This window comes from Tamandua tetradactyla, chromosome 4, assembly GCF_023851605.1.
Source record: "Tamandua tetradactyla isolate mTamTet1 chromosome 4, mTamTet1.pri, whole genome shotgun sequence".
NCBI lineage: Eukaryota > Metazoa > Chordata > Mammalia > Pilosa > Myrmecophagidae > Tamandua > Tamandua tetradactyla.
The window spans coordinates 146,837,035-146,856,890 of record NC_135330.1 but is presented as its reverse complement, the minus strand read 5'-3'; the positions used below and the strand labels follow the sequence as shown (position 1 = coordinate 146,856,890).

At 38.5% G+C, this 19,856-nt stretch overlaps 1 long non-coding RNA gene across 1 annotated transcript in view; it reads right to left on the bottom strand.

Annotated features, from left to right (window-relative positions):
* The window catches only part of LOC143679420 (uncharacterized), a 91,066-nt gene extending 72,145 nt beyond the window's left edge, over positions 1 to 18,921 (bottom strand). The window contains exon 1 of the long non-coding RNA XR_013173739.1: positions 18,699 to 18,921. This is a non-coding gene — a long non-coding RNA (uncharacterized LOC143679420). The remainder of the gene's footprint in view (positions 1 to 18,698) is intronic.
* Between the last annotated feature and the right edge of the window lie 935 nt (positions 18,922 to 19,856).

Here is a 19,856-nt window from a genome sequence, read left to right as displayed (position 1 = left end):
CAAAGAATTTTTTAAAAAAATTATTGGGAAAGTTTGTTCATATGAAACCTAAGGGAGTGGTCATTCATTTATTCAAATGACAAATGTAAATATTGGGCATCCACTCTATCAAGCCCCAGGGTCAACAGGAAAATTGCTTGTTTTTTCACCCTGTTAGAATTACCATAAGGAGGTTCATCAGTGATCTATTTAGGAGGAATTGTGGTGTAGCACTGAAAGGAAAAGCTTGAAAGCAAGAGTATAAAGAATGAACGGTAGGTGCAGAGGAAGAGATAGTAAGAGTGGATTTAAAAGTCATCAGAGTTGTAATCATATTGAAAATGTAATCAGGTTGAAAATGGCAAAAGAGATGTATAATGGAAGGTAACATGACAGGAATTTAAAAAATAAAGACTAAAATTTGCATTTCAGATATTGTAATTTTCAGTTCTAAATTCTTTTTTTTTATAATTTTCTTTTGATAATTTCTATTTCTCTGCTGAGAACTTCTAATATTCCATTCATTTCAAGAGTCTCTACTTTTGCTTCATGGAATGTAATTATAAGAGTGCTAATGTTTTTGTTTGTTTGATAATTCCAACCTCTGGGTCATCTCAAGATTTGCATCTAGTGATTATCTTTTCCACTGAGAACTAGTCATGTGTTCCTGGCTTTTCAAATATCAAGCAATTTTAGATTGTATCCTAGTCATTTTTCTTTTTTGTATGATGTTGTTTAGATTCTGGGTCCTTTGAAAAATTCTATGAAGAATGTTGATGCATTTTTATTTGTTTTAGCAGGTATTCAAGCCAGTTAGGTATAGATACAGATTGGTCTCACCTTCTGGGGGTGATGCTTCCAGTATCAGTTGAGTTGACCTAAGACTTTGTTAATACTGCTTTGCATATGCTGTGAGCATGTGCCATTCAAGTGTCAGTCTGAGGCCTAGATGATGGTTTTTTCTAGGCTTTTTGGGGCCTATCCAAAATACACAAGTACAACTCAAGAGTAAGCCCGGAAGTTATTCCAGTTCATATTCACAATTAGCTCCTGGTCGTTCATGTCCAGGGTTCCCTCATACTCTCCAGCTGGAAGGCACCCCTTTTCCAGATCTGCTGGCCAGAAAGATGGGATTTATCTTGGAATTTTAACTGCCTACACTGAAACTGCACAGGTTCTTGGACTGTGAACACCTTATGCAAAATGGGGAGAAAAAAAGAGAGGGAAAGAAAAATGAGACTCCCTTCTCCCCATTTATCTGATTGCAGGAGCCTTTTTGTCCAGTTCCTCAGGCTGGAAGTATATGGTTTCTATTGTAGCTTAAGCATCCAGCACTGCCTACTACATAACTTCTCTGAGAGCCCACCCTAGATGAGCCATGAGACAAAAGAGAGAAAAATAGAAACCTACTCCAATACCCTCTGGCTCATAGGGGCCCCATATACCAGTCATCTAGCCAAAAAGACAGATCTTCTTGCATAGTATTAGATACCCATAGTGCTGCCCTGTCTAGTCCACTGGGAACCACCCTTAGCTCAAATTCAAGATAGAAAAGAGGAATTAAAAGGGAAACACCCCACAAATGTGTCATCTCCATGTTTTGATTTTCCTCCTCAATCTACCTGCTTCTATTTATTTTTCACAGTCTTCAGGCAGTTGCTATTTTTAAAAATTTTGAACAAATATTTTAGTTGTAGTCAGCAGAAAGGATAGACCATAGTGGGCTCACTCTATCTTGGATGCCCTGGAAGACCCAAGAAAGAGTAAAGTGAATACCAAAAGACATCCTAAGTAAAATTAAAACCCTGAAAACTCTCTATTCAATTGGCTGTTAAGAAGTTACTGGAGGCTTGAGTTCACACAAACTCACAGGATCGTGGGGCTAGAAACCAGCCTGCAGCAGAGGGATGAGCGACTGGGGAATGGAGAAGAGGGGATGGGTGTTGAATGTGAAGTTTGGTTGTGGAGGAAAGGTTAGAAATAGAGCAATAATAAGGGCTGGTTGAAGACTGAGAACATCAAAAAGGAGGGAGGACAGGGTATATGCCCAAAGATAAGGAGAGACTGGGTAGGTTTGGCTGGTGGGAAGATGTAGTTCTCTTAGATTTTCTTTTTCCCCATCAACATAGTATGGGAGGTTTTCAGTTGAGAATAAGAAGAGGGAAGAGGTGTTGAATGTTCAAGAAGAGAGATGTGCAATAATCATGTTGGTAAGAGGAAATTTTAAGTTTACAGTGAAAGATCGTAGGCCTGAGGCAGTGTGGAGGGCCCACTTGTAGTTTGTAGTACTAAATGAAAATCAAGCTCCTCCAATCTGCTCGTCCAGTAATCTCGTAGTTTCTTGCTCTCAAGGGGCTTTCACCTCTAATCCACATTTACAGTCCCCTGCTAAGTCTGCAACCTATACCTAGAGGCTATCCAGGTGTGAGTCCAGTCAGAGAGGATGAGGTAAGCCTGTTGGGGACAAACTGAGGATGGGTGGTACTAGGAACCAGATCAAGCCAAAGAAATGTTACTCTCAAGGTTATTCAGAGAATCACAGCATCACAGAGAAGAGAAGAAAGTATTTACTCCACTTAATTAAAATCAGCCTTCCTCCATCCTTGGATCAATCCAATCCTCTGAAACCTCACCTCCTACTCAAACTACTGAACCGAGCTGAAATGCCTTTAGAATATATCCCCATTTGGACCATTACTCACTCCTTCCACTGTGGCACCTAATTTGTACTCTCCAGGGTAGCACAGCATCCTGCTAACTGGCCTTCCTGCTTACACTATTGACTACCACTAATTTCTCCTACAGTCAATTCTCCACACACAGGTTGGAGTGAACTTTTTAAAAACCTGAATCAATTTGCCTCACTTTCCTGCTATCACCCTTCAAAGCCTTCTTATTTACATTAGAACTGTGGGCTCCTTTAGTTTACAGAGCCCCCGCCATCTCTCCTACCCAGCCCTTCTACCTCGTACCATACCAATCTCTTCTTCCTTCCCTCCTCTTCATCCACACTGGCCTTCCTGTCATTTCTTGAACATCACAGGCTCCTTCCTACTCAGAGGTGTTGAACTTGCCACTCCCTCTGCCCAGGTCGCCACACACCTCATTTCATCTCCCATGTTACCTCTCTGCCCACTTATGGAAAATGGCCCTCCCCTTTCATTCCTCCATCTGCCCTTCTACTTTAGTTTTTCGTAGTGCTCACCACTCTCTGAAATGACATTTTTTGCTTATTCATGTGTTTATCTGCTATAGCCCATACTTGACTAGAAACTCCTTAAAAGTGAAGACTTAAGCGACTGTGTCTGACTATTGAATCCATGGCAGGTAAAACAGTGCCCAGCACACAACAGACACTCAGCAAATACTTATTGAATGGTTGAATTATCAGCAAGAACTCTTACATTCTCCAGGATAATACGGAGAGCTGGGGTGTGGATGCAGTGCCAGTATCACTGGGGGAACTAGATAGCAGAGAACTTGATCATTTGGGGAGAAAGCCAGAACAACACTCTAAGAGTGTTGCTTTTTAAAATTTTATTTTGTAAAGAGTCTATATTAAAACATGTTGTATATTTGTTTTCAGAGTTAGAGGCCAAAAGTGGCCCAGTAATAGGGTTTGTAAGTATCATTTATGCCATCCTCAGTTTAGCAAGGAAAGTGTTGCACTATGAAAAGACAAATGCAAGTAGCTTAAGCAGAAGTAATTAGGTATATTTTTCACTTTCTGTGGTCTAGATCTGGCATCATTCCTAGGCATGTAAAATTAGTGACAGGGGGAAAATGTAAATATATAGCTAATGCAATGTTCTTCACAAAGATAATTTTCTCTGGGCAGTATTCAACATTCCAACTCACTCCACATAGTCCAGCAGGAAGTTTCTGAAGTTTATTCGTTCTTTTCTGCTGTTTAGAGGAAAACACAGGAATTTAGCTGGTATTAAATGGCAGACCTTAAAAACTGGGACATAAGTGAAAAATGAAGGAGCCAAGCTAAGACAAATAGCCTCAGTTTCTTTATTTATAAAATGTTTGGATTTAGCTAGATAATCTTGAAGGATGCTGTAAACTCTTTGATTCTCCAAGCATATGAAAGTTTAATGCAAGGCGGTGTGTGCACCAGCCACTACCTTCCCATTCACATTAGGCAGATGTTCATCAGATTGATTCAATAAGAAAGCCAAAGTGACTGTCATTAATAAAAAGATTATTAATTGTGCCAGCTCTGGAGATCCGCAGCTACTCTATCCACAGCCCCTGAGTGTGAGCCAAGGCTTCTTCCAGTGCTTTCTAGAGCATCTGGTAACTTGTTAGAAACTCCGGTTCTGGGGCCCTACTCCAGACTTACTGAAACAGAAACCCCAGGGGTGGGTTCCAGCGGTTTTCTTTAAGAAGCCATGCAAGTGAGGCTGATACCCACTGACATATGAGAATGTTGATGTAAGTAAATAATTTCAGCAGTTCTAGTGCTGGAAGATTACAGAGGAGAAAGGGCCAGTTGGGAATAGCAGTAGCTCACAGAGGTGGCATTGGGACCTCGTCTTCTGAACAAGGAGATCAGATGAAGTTTTGAGAATCTTCCCAGACAGAGGCAAGACCAAACCAATTCCAAAATTTCCAACTTGTGTGGGGCTCAGGTAGCAGGTTATACTCTCCTTCCTAGTCACCCTTCCTCGTCTTTCTTCCACGGTGCCACACATGTTGCTGGTGATGAAGGGGACTGAGTGAGAGTGGAGATGGAACAGTAAAAATTACAACCTACACATTGGCAGCCTATGGACCAAATTGCACTTGCAGGTGGGCTGCATGCAGTTGGTAGAGTATTACAAAGATAAGCTTGAGCCAAAATATAACAATCGGTAGTTCGGAGGTGAAAAAATATCTTCGCTTTTTATTTTTCTTAAAGAAATGGATGATTCCATCATAGTTTACCCACCTTCCTGCACAGGCACAATTTGCTAATGCTAATTGCATCTGCTCCGTGTATTGGGATCATGACCTCTCTTGTTCTCCACTGTCCCCACCACTCCCTTTAACTTCCCAGTAATCATTACATTTAGACTTTTTTTTCATACAGTGAAAAAAAAATTGCTCTTTGGTTTCTAAACCTTTAAGATAGTATCCTTACTTAAAGAGTACTATCTCTTTAAGAACAAATGGAAAAGAACATATTTGAGTGGGGGGAGGATAAATAATATTTCTATATGTTTAGCAATAATTACAAAGAGACTTCGAAGTGATAATAATAAAAATGAAAAAGTGATCAACTCTGATTTGGAGAGACTCCACAAATGGGATAAAATTAGAGAAGGGTATTGAAGATTGAATAGGAGTATTTCAGATGAAAACTAACCCCTTAGACAGTTATCAATTCAATAAACTGTGCAGTCTGAGGCAATTCATCATTTTGGAAGTGTGAGCCTTTTTCCTATAATTAAAATAAATTGATAATCTCTCATCACATGGCCACATATTATAGGCCTATGTTGTACAAGGCCACATTTTAATTGCCCTGTCCTGAGGCCTTCCTTGAGCCCAGGGATACCTAGAATTCCTTTTTAACAAGGAGTTAGAGCTTGAGGCTCGCTGCAAAGCCCTAGCTGCTCCCACTTGAAAATGAGGAGTGGAGATACATTCCATAAATCAAAGGCCTGAGGAAAAATAGTTAACCCAACATGTTCTGAGGTTTTCCATGCTTCCTTGAGGGGGTCATTATGAATGCTTTGCTAGGTAACTGAAATATTTAAAAGGGAGAAGCAAAAAAATCACCAGAATCTAGCCTTTTGTGCATGTATACACATGTTTCTCAGACCAGTGCTTTCCTTAAAAAGGCTAAGGTGAGGTAGACTTCCTTCAGAATCTGGGCTGGCTGCCTGAGCGGAAGCGGTGATGGCAGATCCTCCTGCCATTTGGTAATTGAGACACTTCTACAGTTCGACAGTCATTTGCTGTTCTGAGGTGGGGGGTTGCAGTTCAGATCAGGGTGGAGACAAATTCCTCACCGGGGTGCCCAATCACAGGTCCCAGTGCCCCTCTGCCAAGTGTGGGTTGGGTGAGTATATTTTATAACGTACACCTGCTGGAGAGGTCCCCTTGCCAGGGGCATGCACACAGCACATCACGGTCCTGGTTTGTTCGTATGTTTGTCAGCAAGTGCTTTGCGACTAGACGGGGAGTGTGTAATGGCATCCCCCTTCATAGCTGGAGGCCTGGAAAGAGGATGTAAGTGTGATTACTGCTGACAGCTAATGGAGCATCGCCGTTAGAGCCGGTGGTGGGGCTGCTGCTTTTGGATCCCAGGTACTTTGGTTCCCATCCCAGAAAATTTCTCATAGGGCACTGAATGATCTCTCAAACAAAATGACTAAATTAGCCAAGTTGTTTGTACCTCTTTCATTTCAGTTCCTTTTCCCTTAAACCACAAAGAAAGATGGCAGTTTAGATGCAATGTTTGCTGGGCAGAGTAAAGCCGCAGAGTGAATGCTCAAATGGCCTTGCCATCACCTTCTCACTGCAGATGCACAGTGACCAGGTGGGGGGAGAGGGGGAGAAGGAAGATGTGAAACTATCACATGCAATTTGTGTGTGTCTAAATACGTATTGGTGTGGGAGATTTACACATGCTTAGCTCAAAGTTGTTTATAAGCTGTATTTATTAACATATAGTGATGGCAACTCACTTTTAACATCAATGGATACCATTGGAAATAGATTCAAGAACAATATAAGAATTCAAGAACAAAAATTTTAAAAATGTAAATGAAATGGAGTGGCCTGCTCAGCTCTAATCCCTAACTTCTTGTGCTGTTTCTCCTGGGCCAGTGATGTTTCATGATTTCCCTCATGCTCCCTTGGGCTCATCTACCTTTCTGCAGCTCCACGCTGCAGCCATCATTCAAGTCTCAGCTCAGAAAACATTGCCCTGAGAATGTGCAGTTTATTGCAATTATCATATTATAATTATCTGTACATGACTGACTCCTCACCAGTGGGCTCCCTTTTTTCATATATTCAACTAATATTTTTTGAGCTGTTATGTGTCAGGCAACATAGGTACAAGGGAAACAGGGGTGAAGGGAGGAAATAGAAAAGAAGTAAGCAAATAAGGAGCAAGATCATTTCAAATATTGTTGTGTGCTGTCGTGGTACTCAATTGTTGGGAGATGAAGCAGAGGCTTCAGATTCTTCAGGGGAAACTGAGGAGCACTGTCCATCAGATAAGAGTGTGGAGTCCCACGATCTTTCTAGAAAAGAGTGTCCTGAGAAGGGAAGGATGCTCAATTTCATCAGTAGCCCCTGCCCAAGAGGTGGGCGGGGGTGGGGGTGTCACGGCTGACTTTAACGAGAGCACTGCAGTGGAACGGGGGAGAACAAAGTCCCTTGGGAAACAGGAAATACAGGGACTGGAAAGGCAGGCACCCTGCTTTATTCATCAGTGTGCCACTTTCCAACCTAGTGTGTCTAAGACATCGTGGATGCTTAGTAAATGCTGGTTAAATATATGAATCTGGTCCTCCACCCCAGCTCGTGCAGATTTGAACTTCATGTTTGGACCCGATCACATCTTATGTAAGCATTTTTCATACAAATGAAGTTTTGTAGCATTTGTTTATTTACATGGCTATTTCTCCGTACGGAACATATGCTCCTTGAGAGAAGGGGCTTTGTCTTATTTATGTTTGTATCCTAAGAATCCAGCACAGTTTCTTGAATATAGTAGTCACTTAGTTAATAAATAATAGATGAATGGGTATATATGCGACAACAATAATATTTGCCTCATTTTTTTCTGAAATTAGATAAAATTTTCAGGCTGAACTAAAGAGCAGTCCAGTCAGAGGGTACATAGAAGGGAAATTTTGAACAGGACTAGGTTTTGGAAAATGCAATAAGAAATGTGGAAACAGGAGCCATAAAGAAGCAAAGGCAGATGTTACTTTCAAGAATCTAATTCCTACACTGCGATTCATTGCCATAATAATAAAAGCTAACACTTTTTAAATGCTTATTGTTTGGGAGATACTGTGCTAAATTATTTTCTTATGTACATATACATTAACCTGTTTAATTTCCAGAACAATTTTAAAAAGTAATAGCATTATTATCCCCATTTACAGATGATAAAATTGAGACTTCGAGAAAATTTAAATTTGCCAGAGGCCACAGATATTTGAATGGGAATGCTTCATCGAGTCCCCATTCAAATTGGTATGAGTTTTAGTTTTATTATCTAAAAATTATAATTCAGCAATAACAAAAGCTATCAGTTAGTGCATATTTATTAAATACTATACACTGCTAGGCACTCATATTTATTATCTCTAATCCCTGTAAGAGTGTTACTCTCCCCATCTACAGATGAGAAAAAATGAGATTCTGAGAGATTGTACAAGCCACCCAATATCACATAGATCATTAATGGTGAAGTGGGGATTTCACTTAGGCTTTTCAGACCCCAAAGACCACTTGCTATGGCATTTTTCCTTGTGTTCAAATATCATAGTACTTGTGTGTTTTTTGTTGCTGTTGTTTTGGTTTGGTTTGAAAATCACCACCATCAACCACAAAAATACCTTCTTAAAAAAAATTGCACCAAGCAGAACTAAGGGTCTGCCCAATAAAGAAACCCAAAGGCCATTTGTAGGCAATTAACTCTGCAAAGGCACCTGGGGTGTGCAAGAAATATGAAAATCCAAAAACAATCTAGGAAAGTCATTATCTAAGATAATTTCTTCCTCTTTTCTCTTACTCTCTTACCCTTTCCCTCCACCATACCCCTCTCTGTTTGCATCCCTGACAACTAGCCTGGTTTATTTATTTATTTTTCATCTTCTGGACATGGCTGATGAACCGCCCAGCACTGACTCAGCGGAGCTGGACCTTCGCTTGGGACCCAGTTCCCGGCAGCTGCCACAGCTCCGTGCTCGCCGACAGCGATGTGCCAGCTGTCTCTGACTGCATCCACCACGGGAATGTGAACAACTGGAAGCAATAACGCGTCTCCCCATTTGCCTAACAATACCAACATGGACAATAACTCAGAAGACCGAAGATTTGTGCTGTAATTTAATAAACCCCATGCACATTTCTACAATTGAGTATCACATCTGTGCAATGGATCCTAGAAGTGTAATATTCTTTTATAAGGGACCATTAACCAATCTTAAGTTTATAGGTTTCCTTAAATCTTTTTCATCAGCTGTTAAACTACAGTAAAGAGAAAATTGCCTCTTATGAGACAAGGGATAGTAAAATACAAAGACTGTGATTAAACGTCAATCAATTAAGGATTATAATATAATGAAAATGCTGACTGATGATTAAAATGAGCACTTTTTAGGAGAACTGTATAAGCAATATTAAGAATTATTTTTTTAAATCAGTAGAAAAAATCTTTAATTATATATGAGTCCTTGCTGTATAAAAAAAAAATCATAAGTATTCCCAGGGTACAAAGATCTCAAAATTGGTACTGAGCTTCTGTACTAAAAAAATTTTTTTTAGCTTCTCATTTTACTATTTCCCAGTTTCTAGAATTTTAAATCCATTTCTGAACAGAATAAATAATGGCATTTTTGTTTCAGTTGCTGTTCCACCAGTGTGTGCAGCTGGGCCACAGTTTATGAAAATGGATTGTGTAGTAAAACCACCAAACAAACAAACACTGCAATTGAGGTAACAAAACATGACTAGAAGTTAGAGCCCCAGAAAGGAACTCTGGGACTGTTTATAAAATTTAGCAATCTAGGCCTTCCTGAAATGGCCCCTTATAGAATTCTTCCTTTAAAGGTCAGAGCCTGCTTCTGGCTAAGAAGAGATCACCTGCCATAGAACAGTCATCACAAGTGATCCAAAGTGATCCACATTATTTATTTCTGTCTTCCATTGGTCACATATTTTTAACCATCAGCTTCTCTGCTTTGGCCTAGAGTTATATTGGAAGACATGAGCAAATTACGTTAGGTTTGGCAGTGTAATTACTCAGAGAAGATTCAGAGATGCTTCTTCCTCTTTTTTTCTTGCCACCATATTTTTTCTCCAAGTACATTATTGGCAAAAGGCTTTTTTTTTTCTTGTGGTGAGCTGCTCCTTTCTCACACCTTCCCTTTCATATTATCTTCCCAAAGTGATTTTCCTGCTATATTGTTTTTACCTGGTCCCTTTGCACTCCTGCCAGTTTGGGAGATCATTTTGAAGCTTGTTGCAACAGCTGGCTTATATGAGTCTTGAAGGAAAGCCATGCGTACATGTGGCAGCACATTGGAAATGCTAAAGCAGCTGGCAAAGTGCGCGAGCCCAAAAGGTGTGGGTAACTCAGCTTTTCTAGAAACCACGCTAGAGGAGACTTACACAGCAGCAATGACAGAAGCGTAATTAATAAATAAATCCCAGTGCAGTCTGGTTTCTGTCTCATCACTCTACGGAAACTGCTCTGGTGAAGGACACTGATGACCTTCTAATTCACCCAATTCGATGAATGCTTTTCAGTCAATGTTTTACCATGTGTCTCTACTGGACTTGACAGGACAATTGCATGACATGCAGAAAAATCACACACTCATTAAGTAAAAAAAAAAAAAAAAAACTGGAATTTGAAAACAGATCGGTCTAACCCCCAATTTCTGGATCTTCACATTGAATCAAGTTGCCTCTCAACATTCCATAGATGCTGAAAAGAAAGGGTGAATGGGGAAAAATGGAGGGTTAACCACACTCTCAAACAACACACAGCATGGTATTTTAAAAAAGTATATGGCCATACGGACAAAGAGAATGAGAGAGAAGGCAATGGAAGACAAGCGATTTCAACAGATTTTTGAAGACATAAAGAGGCAAAAACCCAAAACACATGCAGTGATCAGTAGAAATCCTTTTAAAATGCCATGATTAATATCCCAAGAGATATTTTTTTTTAAAAGCATATCGTTCAAGAAGAGCAAAGAAATAAATCAACTGGGCACACCAAGTCCTGAAGGACATCGAACAGAAACTTGGACGGCAAAAAACAAGACTGAAAGTGTACAGGCAGTGGGGATGCTGCCCTGGGTACACCCCGCCACCCCCATCCCATCACTGCACAGCTAAACTGCTGCTTCTCACCATCCTAAGAAAAAATTGTAGGCTTATGCTCTGAGCAAATCTAGCCAGAGAAACTTTAGGCTGGGGACACAGAGATAGGCAGGATGATGCTGGGCACCGAAAAGAGAAAGAGTAAGTATAAGTATACACGGTAATAGTGGGATTTCTAACGTCTTCACCATTTTCCTGTTTTTTCCAGAACCCCCATAGTCAGGCATACACTGCTTTCTCCCTTCTACCTCGAATGCCTTGACTTTTCTTGGAATCCTGAACTGCCAGAAAGACGGTGTTTCCAGACACTGACAGGTGAGGGCTTCCTAAATGGAAAGGCTGGGCTGCTGCCTGGTCACCATTCAGTGAATCCATGAATTGGTAAGACCTGCTCCTGCAGCAGACCTTCCACTGAGCTCTGCAGTTCTTCCTATTAATTACAAGTGAGTGGCTATTGAGTACTTCCTTCAAATGAAAAGTCAATAAACTAACAGAAAAGAAACACAAGGATAGCTGGACAATGCAAATCTGGACAAAGAAAGGAAGCAGCTTAAAATTCTCTGAGAGATAAGAAAATATATTGCGTCTATGTAATAGAATTCCCTGAGAATGGAAAAGATGTCTTGGAAATTAAAGATAAAATAGCCCAAATGAGAAATAACTAGAAAATAAGCTCAAAGAAATTGCCCAGCGTGTATCAAAAATGGCAAATATATGGGAAATATTATTAGAATAAAATAACATCTTATGTATAGGTGATCCAGAATATGATAAATAAAAAAATGGAGAGGAAATTGTCAAATTAATAAGGAAAAAAATTCTCAAAACGATAAATATGAATTTCTAAACTGAAAGGCTCCACCAAATGTCCAGCATAATAAATGAAAAATATTTCATTTTTTCCATCACCATGGAATTTTAGAGCCCTATGTATAAAGATGTGATATTAAAAACTTCTGTAGAAAGAGAGAAAAAGAAAGATCATATTAAAAATATTAAGAATCAAAACTTCATCAAACTCCTCAACAGCAAACTTGGAAGCAAAAAGACAGAAGAGCAATGTTTTCAAAATTCTGATGGAAAATGATTTCCAAATCAGAATTTTCTAATCACACAATTACTCAAATCTGAGAATAAACTAAAGACATTTTTAGACGTAACATCACTTTCTTAGTAAGATTCCGGAGATGTACTCCAGCAATGTGAGTAAGTAGATCAAGTTCAAACACCGAGAAAGGCATCATAATTTCCCAAGATAGAGAAAAAGGAGATTCTGAGCAGCAGTTTGACAGCAGTACCATAAAGTAACCACAAGAGAACAGAGGGTTGTGAGAGTGAGGTCTCCAAGAAAATAAAATGGAAACAATACATTGTCTAATCTATTCACTATTTTAGAATATATTAGTAGACGGTGTATATACACATGCACACACACCCACACCCACACATCGGAGCATCTGGTAAAGGAAATAAATGCTGTATTCTTAGAAATTAACCAAATGATTCACTCGTTAAGGAAAAACAAAAGTTGAATTAGAAAGAATTCATTTTCAAGGTACATTCCTTGGCTCAGGAGTGAATTGCATTTCATAATAATGTAAACATTGACCTTCTTTAAACAAAAGTATGTTTTAAATCTACTGGGAAGGTAGAGGAGTTAGAAAATTAGATACGGTAATGCAAAAGGGGTAATTTCCCATCTATCATAACAAGAAGATAAAAAGGTAATGTTTGATAAATTAAGGATTATTAATATGAGCATGTTATTTAGAAATATGGGGGTAAATATCAAATGTCAAAAGAGTTAAGAGTGGTGGCATCTGCGACAATATCCTGGGGCATGGCAAAAACTAGGATAGGGAATATTTTTCGTTACATACATTTTAGTACTCTGTCTTTTAAAAAGCTATCCAAAAATCAGCATTCAAGTTGCGGGTGTGAGAACATGCATATGTACATATAGAGGTCAGTGAGTGACCAGCTTTGGGGATCGAGGAGAAGAAGGGACCTAAGGCGATACCAGGGCTTTAAATTTAGGGACTGAGATTCTGCTGTTTTCCAATTCTGTGTTACTCAATATGAGTACAGTTGGTTGTACAGTAGGTTGTACTCATATTGAGTAACATTTCTACAGCCTAGTTATTTCAGAACAGAGAGTAATTACTGAGGTGTGTTTTGCTAACCTTTCAGAATTGTGAAACACAACACAAAGAAAAGTGCATTAACTATGAAGAACAGTTTAATGAAGTATTACAAAGTGAATCTCAGGGTACCTATCACCCAAGTAAAGAAATAGGATATTATATAAACCATAATGTCTAAATATTAGAGACTGATCTAAAAGCACAGTGGGTGATGAAAAGTCCCAAAACGTTGACCCGCTGCTCAACCTTGACACCTTGAACTCTTAACCCCTCTGAATCTCACTTTCCTCATTCATTGTATAATACCCACCAAGTATGCCTCTAAAAGTGTTTTTAAAAAATAATGCAATGAAGTCAGAAATAGGAAAATATGTTATAAAAAGAAAAGTGAAATAATATTCTACTGCATTATTATTTTCTAAAGCCTCTAGGAGGAAAAGAGTCTTAAGGTTTGCAGACAATCAATAATAGTAACAGTCTCATATAGCCTCTCGCAGTGATTTGTTATTGTTGGACATATGGGCCAAAAGTAGAACGAGAACTGATTCCTGTGCTTGAGATTTGAGGACTCCTGAACTTGAGATTTGAGACAGAATTGAAATTGAGAGAATTCAAGGCAGGAAAGAAAGTTCACAGTCTGGTCCTCTCAAGCCTGTGCATGGTGTCCACGTGTCATGGAATCTTCCTGACTTTTGGAATCTTGTTACTTAAATTAATTTTACCTTTTCCTTAAAATGACATATTTTAACAATGCATTTGTTGCACATTCTAAGTAAACCTTGGTGAGCCATTATTTATGTCATGTTGTACACTAGAGAAAATGTTGTAGGACTAGAGAAAGAAGTTCTGAAGGAGCATGAAGATTCATGGTGTGGAGAAGAGCAAAAGAATCTTCTGCCAGGATGGAGAGTGACTACAGGGTAAGAGAATGTGACAATTGTAGAAAGGAAATTCAGGGATATTTGATTAGGTGATAGTTGAGGAGAGACCTGAATGATGAGAAGGAAAACAATCAGCATATATTTTGAAGCTATGTTATTTAGAATATGTGAATTTAAAATTCTTACTGCTTTCTTATAATTTAACACTTTTATCATTACAAAACTAGTAATGCTAGCAATGCTTCCTATCTGAAGTCCACCGTGCCTGATATTGACAGAGCTGCATTATTGTGTAGCTAGCATTTGCTGGGCAGGTTTTTTCAGCCTAAAAGGATGGGGGAAAAAAATGTAAAACTTTCAATCTTTCTGCATATTTATATTTAAGGTAAATATCTTATAAATACCATATAATTGCTCTTTTAAAAAAAAATACAGTTAAATGATCTTTGTCTTTTAATTGAAATATGTAATTTGTTGATGTTTAATATAATTGCCTATGTATTTGGGTTTAAATCTGACTATTCATTTTTTTTGTTCCAAGTAATATTTTTCTTTTTTTGTCTCCTTTAATGAGTTCCTTTGAATTTATCAAGTATTTTTATTATTCTATATTTCCCCTGCTTAGTTTTTAAAATCATGCATGCTTTCATAATTCTTTTTTGTAGCTTCCTAGATCTTAAATGATGATTCTTGATATAATAGAGTCTGCTATAAATTCGTATTTTCACTAATTTTCAGAAATTATTTTTGTATAAGTTATTGGAATAAATAAATTATGTTTGTATATTATTGTAATAATTCATTGTATTAGTAAAAATACAATTAAATGTCCATTTTTATTAGATATTTCCAGAAGATGTTTAGAATAGGCAAGGACCTTAAACACTTACACTTACTTAGCTCTCACCCTCCTTTTGTGTTATTGATGTCTTGTAATTTAATTCTACCTAAATCATATACTTTCAACATTATATGATATTATTATTATTGCATTACATGATTAGTTTTTATTTAGATTTATTCATGTATCTATTCTTTTCTGTACCGTTCATTTCCTCCTGCATCTTTATGTTCCATCTGGGGTTATTTTCCCCCAGGCCAAGGAAAATAGTTTTTCTTGAGTCTGCTAGTGAATATCTTAGTTTTTATGTGTCTGAAAACATCTTTATTTCACTTTCATTTGTGAAGTACATTTTCACTGAATATAGACTTCTAGGTTGGTAGTTTTTTAATGTCAGTATATAAAAGATGCTATTCCATTGTCTTCTGTCTTTTCTATTGACAAGTCAGATGCTAGCCTTACTGTTGGCTAATTGTAAGATTTTTCTCTTCATCTTTGGTTTTTAGCAGTTTTATTATGACATTTCTAGTTATAATTAACTTTGTATTTATCCGTTTTGGGGTTTAGAATCCCAAACCCCAAAGGTTCTTGAATCTGAGCCTCAGTAACTTCTCATTAGTTTTAGAAAATTCTTGCTCAATATCTTTTCAAGTATTGTTTATGTCTTATTCTTTCTCCTCCTTTTGTGACTCTAATATATTCAACTTCCTCACTATGCCCCATACATCTCTTATGCTTTTTTCTGTGTCTTCCAGCTTTTTTATTCTTTGTAGCTGCATTCTAGGTGGTTTGAGCTGACCTATTTTCCAGTTCACTAATCTTCTCTTCTCCTATGCCTAACTGGCAGTTAGAGCCACCAATTCATTCTTAATTTGTTATATTTTTCAGTTGCACGAAATCTATTTGATTATTTTGCAGAGATTCTATTTTTTGATGAAATTCTCCATCTTGTCATCTGTTCTCTTGAACATATTAAGCTATTTTAAAATCAGTGTGAGATAATGCCAATATCTGGAAAACCTGTGGTTTGCTCCTAAAATGTATTTTTTTTTCTCATTTTCTTTTTTTTTTAAAGCATTTGGCCCTGCATGTTGACAACCTGCTATTTTTTGTTTGAATACCAGAAATTATGCATAAAAAATTGCAGCACCTCCATATTATGCTCTTCATTCAGAGGGGATTTAATTTTCCTCTGGCAAGTCTTTAGCATAGGAACAGACCATCTCAAACCAATCAGGGATAGAGATAATTCAAGAATGATTTTAACTCTGGCTTGCCCTCACTCCTAGGGCATCTTCTTTTAAGAGTTTCAACTAAAAGCCTGGAGTGTTTAACTGGGATACTCCACTTTGGCAGCTCTTGAAGCCCAAATTTATCTCCCCAACACTGTGAAACTGTTAAAAGGCCTGTTTAGCTTTTTATCCTCTTAACTGATACTTTACTCTTGGCTCCTAAGCCTTTCAACAGCTGCAACTTAAAAAGTAGTAAATCTGTTGTGGAGGGAAAAAGCACAGAATGTTAGAATGTCAGTCTCACTTCTCTGAAGTTCCCTTTTCTCCAAGATCTAGGCCCCTAAATTCTGATTGCCTTGGTAACCCTGAATTACAATTTTTGTCTCCTAAATCCCATGAGGCTGCTGGAAGTTCCACGCCACTCCTTTCTACTCAGCCTTCTGCACTCATGCCACAAATCAATAAATGTTCCCAAGAGAAAAACAGCTGAGATTGTTGTCCACCCTCATGCATTTTCCTCCTTTCTGAGATCTTGGCCCCTAAAATCCTGGCTGCTTTAATGGTTCTCTGATACCTTTAAACAGTTGTTTTGTCTTGCTTTTGAATTTGGCTTCGCTTTTATACTTGTTCTCAGTGGAAGGTTGGTCTGATGATTACTCTGTCAAAGCAGGAAGCAAAATTCTCAGAAATAGACACTAGAATATTTAAGGGACAAGCATTCCAGGAAAAGTGAAGAGTACAAACACCTTGGAGCAGAAACCAGTTCAGAAATGAAATATGATCTGATATGTATTTTTAAAAGGCTATCTTTTCTGGCCTTAGTAATGATACTAGATTATAAGAAGCAAAGAAATAGACATAGAAGAGTAGTTAGGAGACTACAGTAGAAATCGAGGCAGGAAAAAATTTGACTAAGGTTGTGGTCAAACAGGGTGAGAAGAGGTCAGATTGGTGATACATCTTGCATGTAGCAGGACTTGCTGATCGAATGAATCTATGTCATTGGGGGAAGAAAAAAATCTAAGATGGTTTGGATATTTTTCAGCCTGAACAAAAGATAGTAAGAAATACTAAACAAAATACTTATTTTGGAAGACTAATCGGGGGTTCTGTTAAAGTTGAGATGTCTATTGAAAAACCAAGTAAAAGAATCGAGGAGGCAGTTGAATATTTAATTCTGGAGCTTAGGCAAGAAGTCAGAGGCCTGGAGATACAAATTTAGATTGAAATGATGATTATATAATTTTTATAATGTTATATAATATAAAAATAAGTAATGCAAATACTTCTACTATTAATTCCTGATTTAAGTAGCAGTATGCAATCCTGTTTGCTTAATACTATCATTCTGCTTGACATTTTCATCATAGAATTATTCCTTTGGGATATAAGCCATTGTCTACAAAAGTACCCCTTTTAAATTGTATAAGTTAACCAGGACTGTTACCCACATTTGCACTTTATTTTTATATACAAAACAAAATTATCTCTAGGTTGTATGCTCCAGAGGGCAAGAACCATGTCACTTTCATTGGCTTTGCTGTAGGTATGTTGGGAGCTTTATTCAATAATAATGTTCCAATCCATAAAATAGACCTGAACATCCAATGGATTGGTGGGGATATAGTTTGCCTCAATTAAATTTCCATCTTTCAGAATATGGAGAAAGCTAGGAGAACTGTATCCCTGAACTAGTAAATTTTTATGCTAAATTTTTGTGGCTGCCTACCCCTAAAGATTTTGCACTGGAAAATCTGCACGGTGTCTGGACCAAAGTGACTACAATTGCCCTCATTCACAAAAAAGCCTCCGAGAGAGGATTAAAGACTGACTTCCATCCCCCACTGCCTTTTCCTGGGACTTGTGGTTGGTCATTTCTGCTGATGTCAGCTCCCCGCTCTCCAGCTATCACAGTTATATTCTTACAGAGATGGATGGCCAAGCAAACTACTGGAGTAGCTATCCATCACATATGCCTATGGATTATCAAGGCCATGTCTGTCATTCCAAATTTGGCAGCAATTAAGTGTGGGTTGCATCCAGCAACAGAGCCCTCTTGTGCCACCCACAGAGAATCAGGGAATCTGAAAGATTTTCTTCTTATTTTAGAATGCTGCCAATTGCTCACCTGCTGAGATTGAAAAGAGAAAACTAAAATGCGATTAAATAGCTAAAAGGAAAAGAAAAAAACTGAATAAAGATATTAGGAGCTAAGGCAATAGGTTCTAGTGGGCCTTCAATCTCCTCAATTTGTGAAAAGCAGTTTTCTCTGTGTCCTAAAGCTTGGCACACACACTGTGATGCCTTCATGGGGCAAAGGAACTGGATGTGCCCATTAGTCATGTACTGGGAGGAAGGGAGGTGGAGTGCTGCTCACAAAGATATGGAAATATATATATTTTTTGATGGCCCTCTGTTTCGGTTAGCTAATGCTGCCAGAATGCAATATACCAGAAATGGATTGTCTCTTACAAAAGGGATTTCTTAGGTTACAAATTTACAGTTCTAAGGCCATGAAAACATCCAAATTAAGGCACCAACGAGATGATACCTTCACTCAAGAAAGGCTGGTTGTGTCTGGAGTTTCTCCGTCACATGGAAAGGCACCAGATGACGTCTGCTGTCCTTTTCTCCTGGTTTCTGGTTCCAGACAGCTCTCTCAGCTCGTGCCATCTCCTGTAGCATTTCTCTTCTGCATCTCCAAAACTCTGTGTCCCCTCCAAAATGTCCCTCTCTTAAAGGGCTCCAGTAATTAGACTAAGACCCATCTTGAATGGGTGGGGTCACATCTCCATGGAAACAACCTAAACAAAGGGTCTCACCCACAACTGGGTGGGTCACATCTCTATGGAAACCACCTAAACAAAAGGTCCCAACAATAGGTCTGTTCCCACAAGATTGGATTAAAAGTGCATAGCTTTTCTGGGATCCGTAACAGTTTCAAACCAGCATACCCTTCAATGTTGAAAATCAAGAACTATTGACCACCTGATAAACATTCTAGCAGGGTCTGTTTCTTCCTCTAGAGCAGAGATTTGCTTCAGTCATTTGACATTTTTGAGGCAGGCACTATCGCTGACTCACTGGTGAACTGTGGAGAGGAGTAAATGCTGTACAACCTTAAGTTAGGGACTCTGTGAACAAGAGGCCAGATTTCTAGACCCAAGTCACTAAAGACCCATTTAAAAAGAGAAAGATAAATGGTAGTGAAAAATATATCTTCTGGGTGGTGCGACGGTGGCTCAGTGCCAGAATTCTCTCCTGCCATGCCAGAGACCCACATTCGATTCCCGGTGCCTGCCCATGCAAGAAAAAAGTATCTTCTTCCAGGAAAATTCTTTAGGATTCATATAATTCATTGTGTTCTCCAAGACTTTCCTTTTTCCAGGTAGTTATTCTGCAAACACTAATTGAGCACCTACTGTTCAATAGACACACTGTTCAATAGACATCTAGTGTCTATTGAAAAGACACTTCAATCAAGGAGTCTATTGGGAAACCCTAATAGACTGTATCCTCATTATCTCTCCCCTTTGAAATACACTAATTCATGCCTTCTTCCTATTCTCTAAGTTGGGAATTTTGTGTCTTTGGGGTGGCAAACTGAGACATAAGAAGCTGATCTATGTTGATACTGAGAAAATAGAGAATACCCTGAAGGCGTCCTGTGTGTGCCCCGACGTAGGAGACACAGTGCACCCCTGAGCTT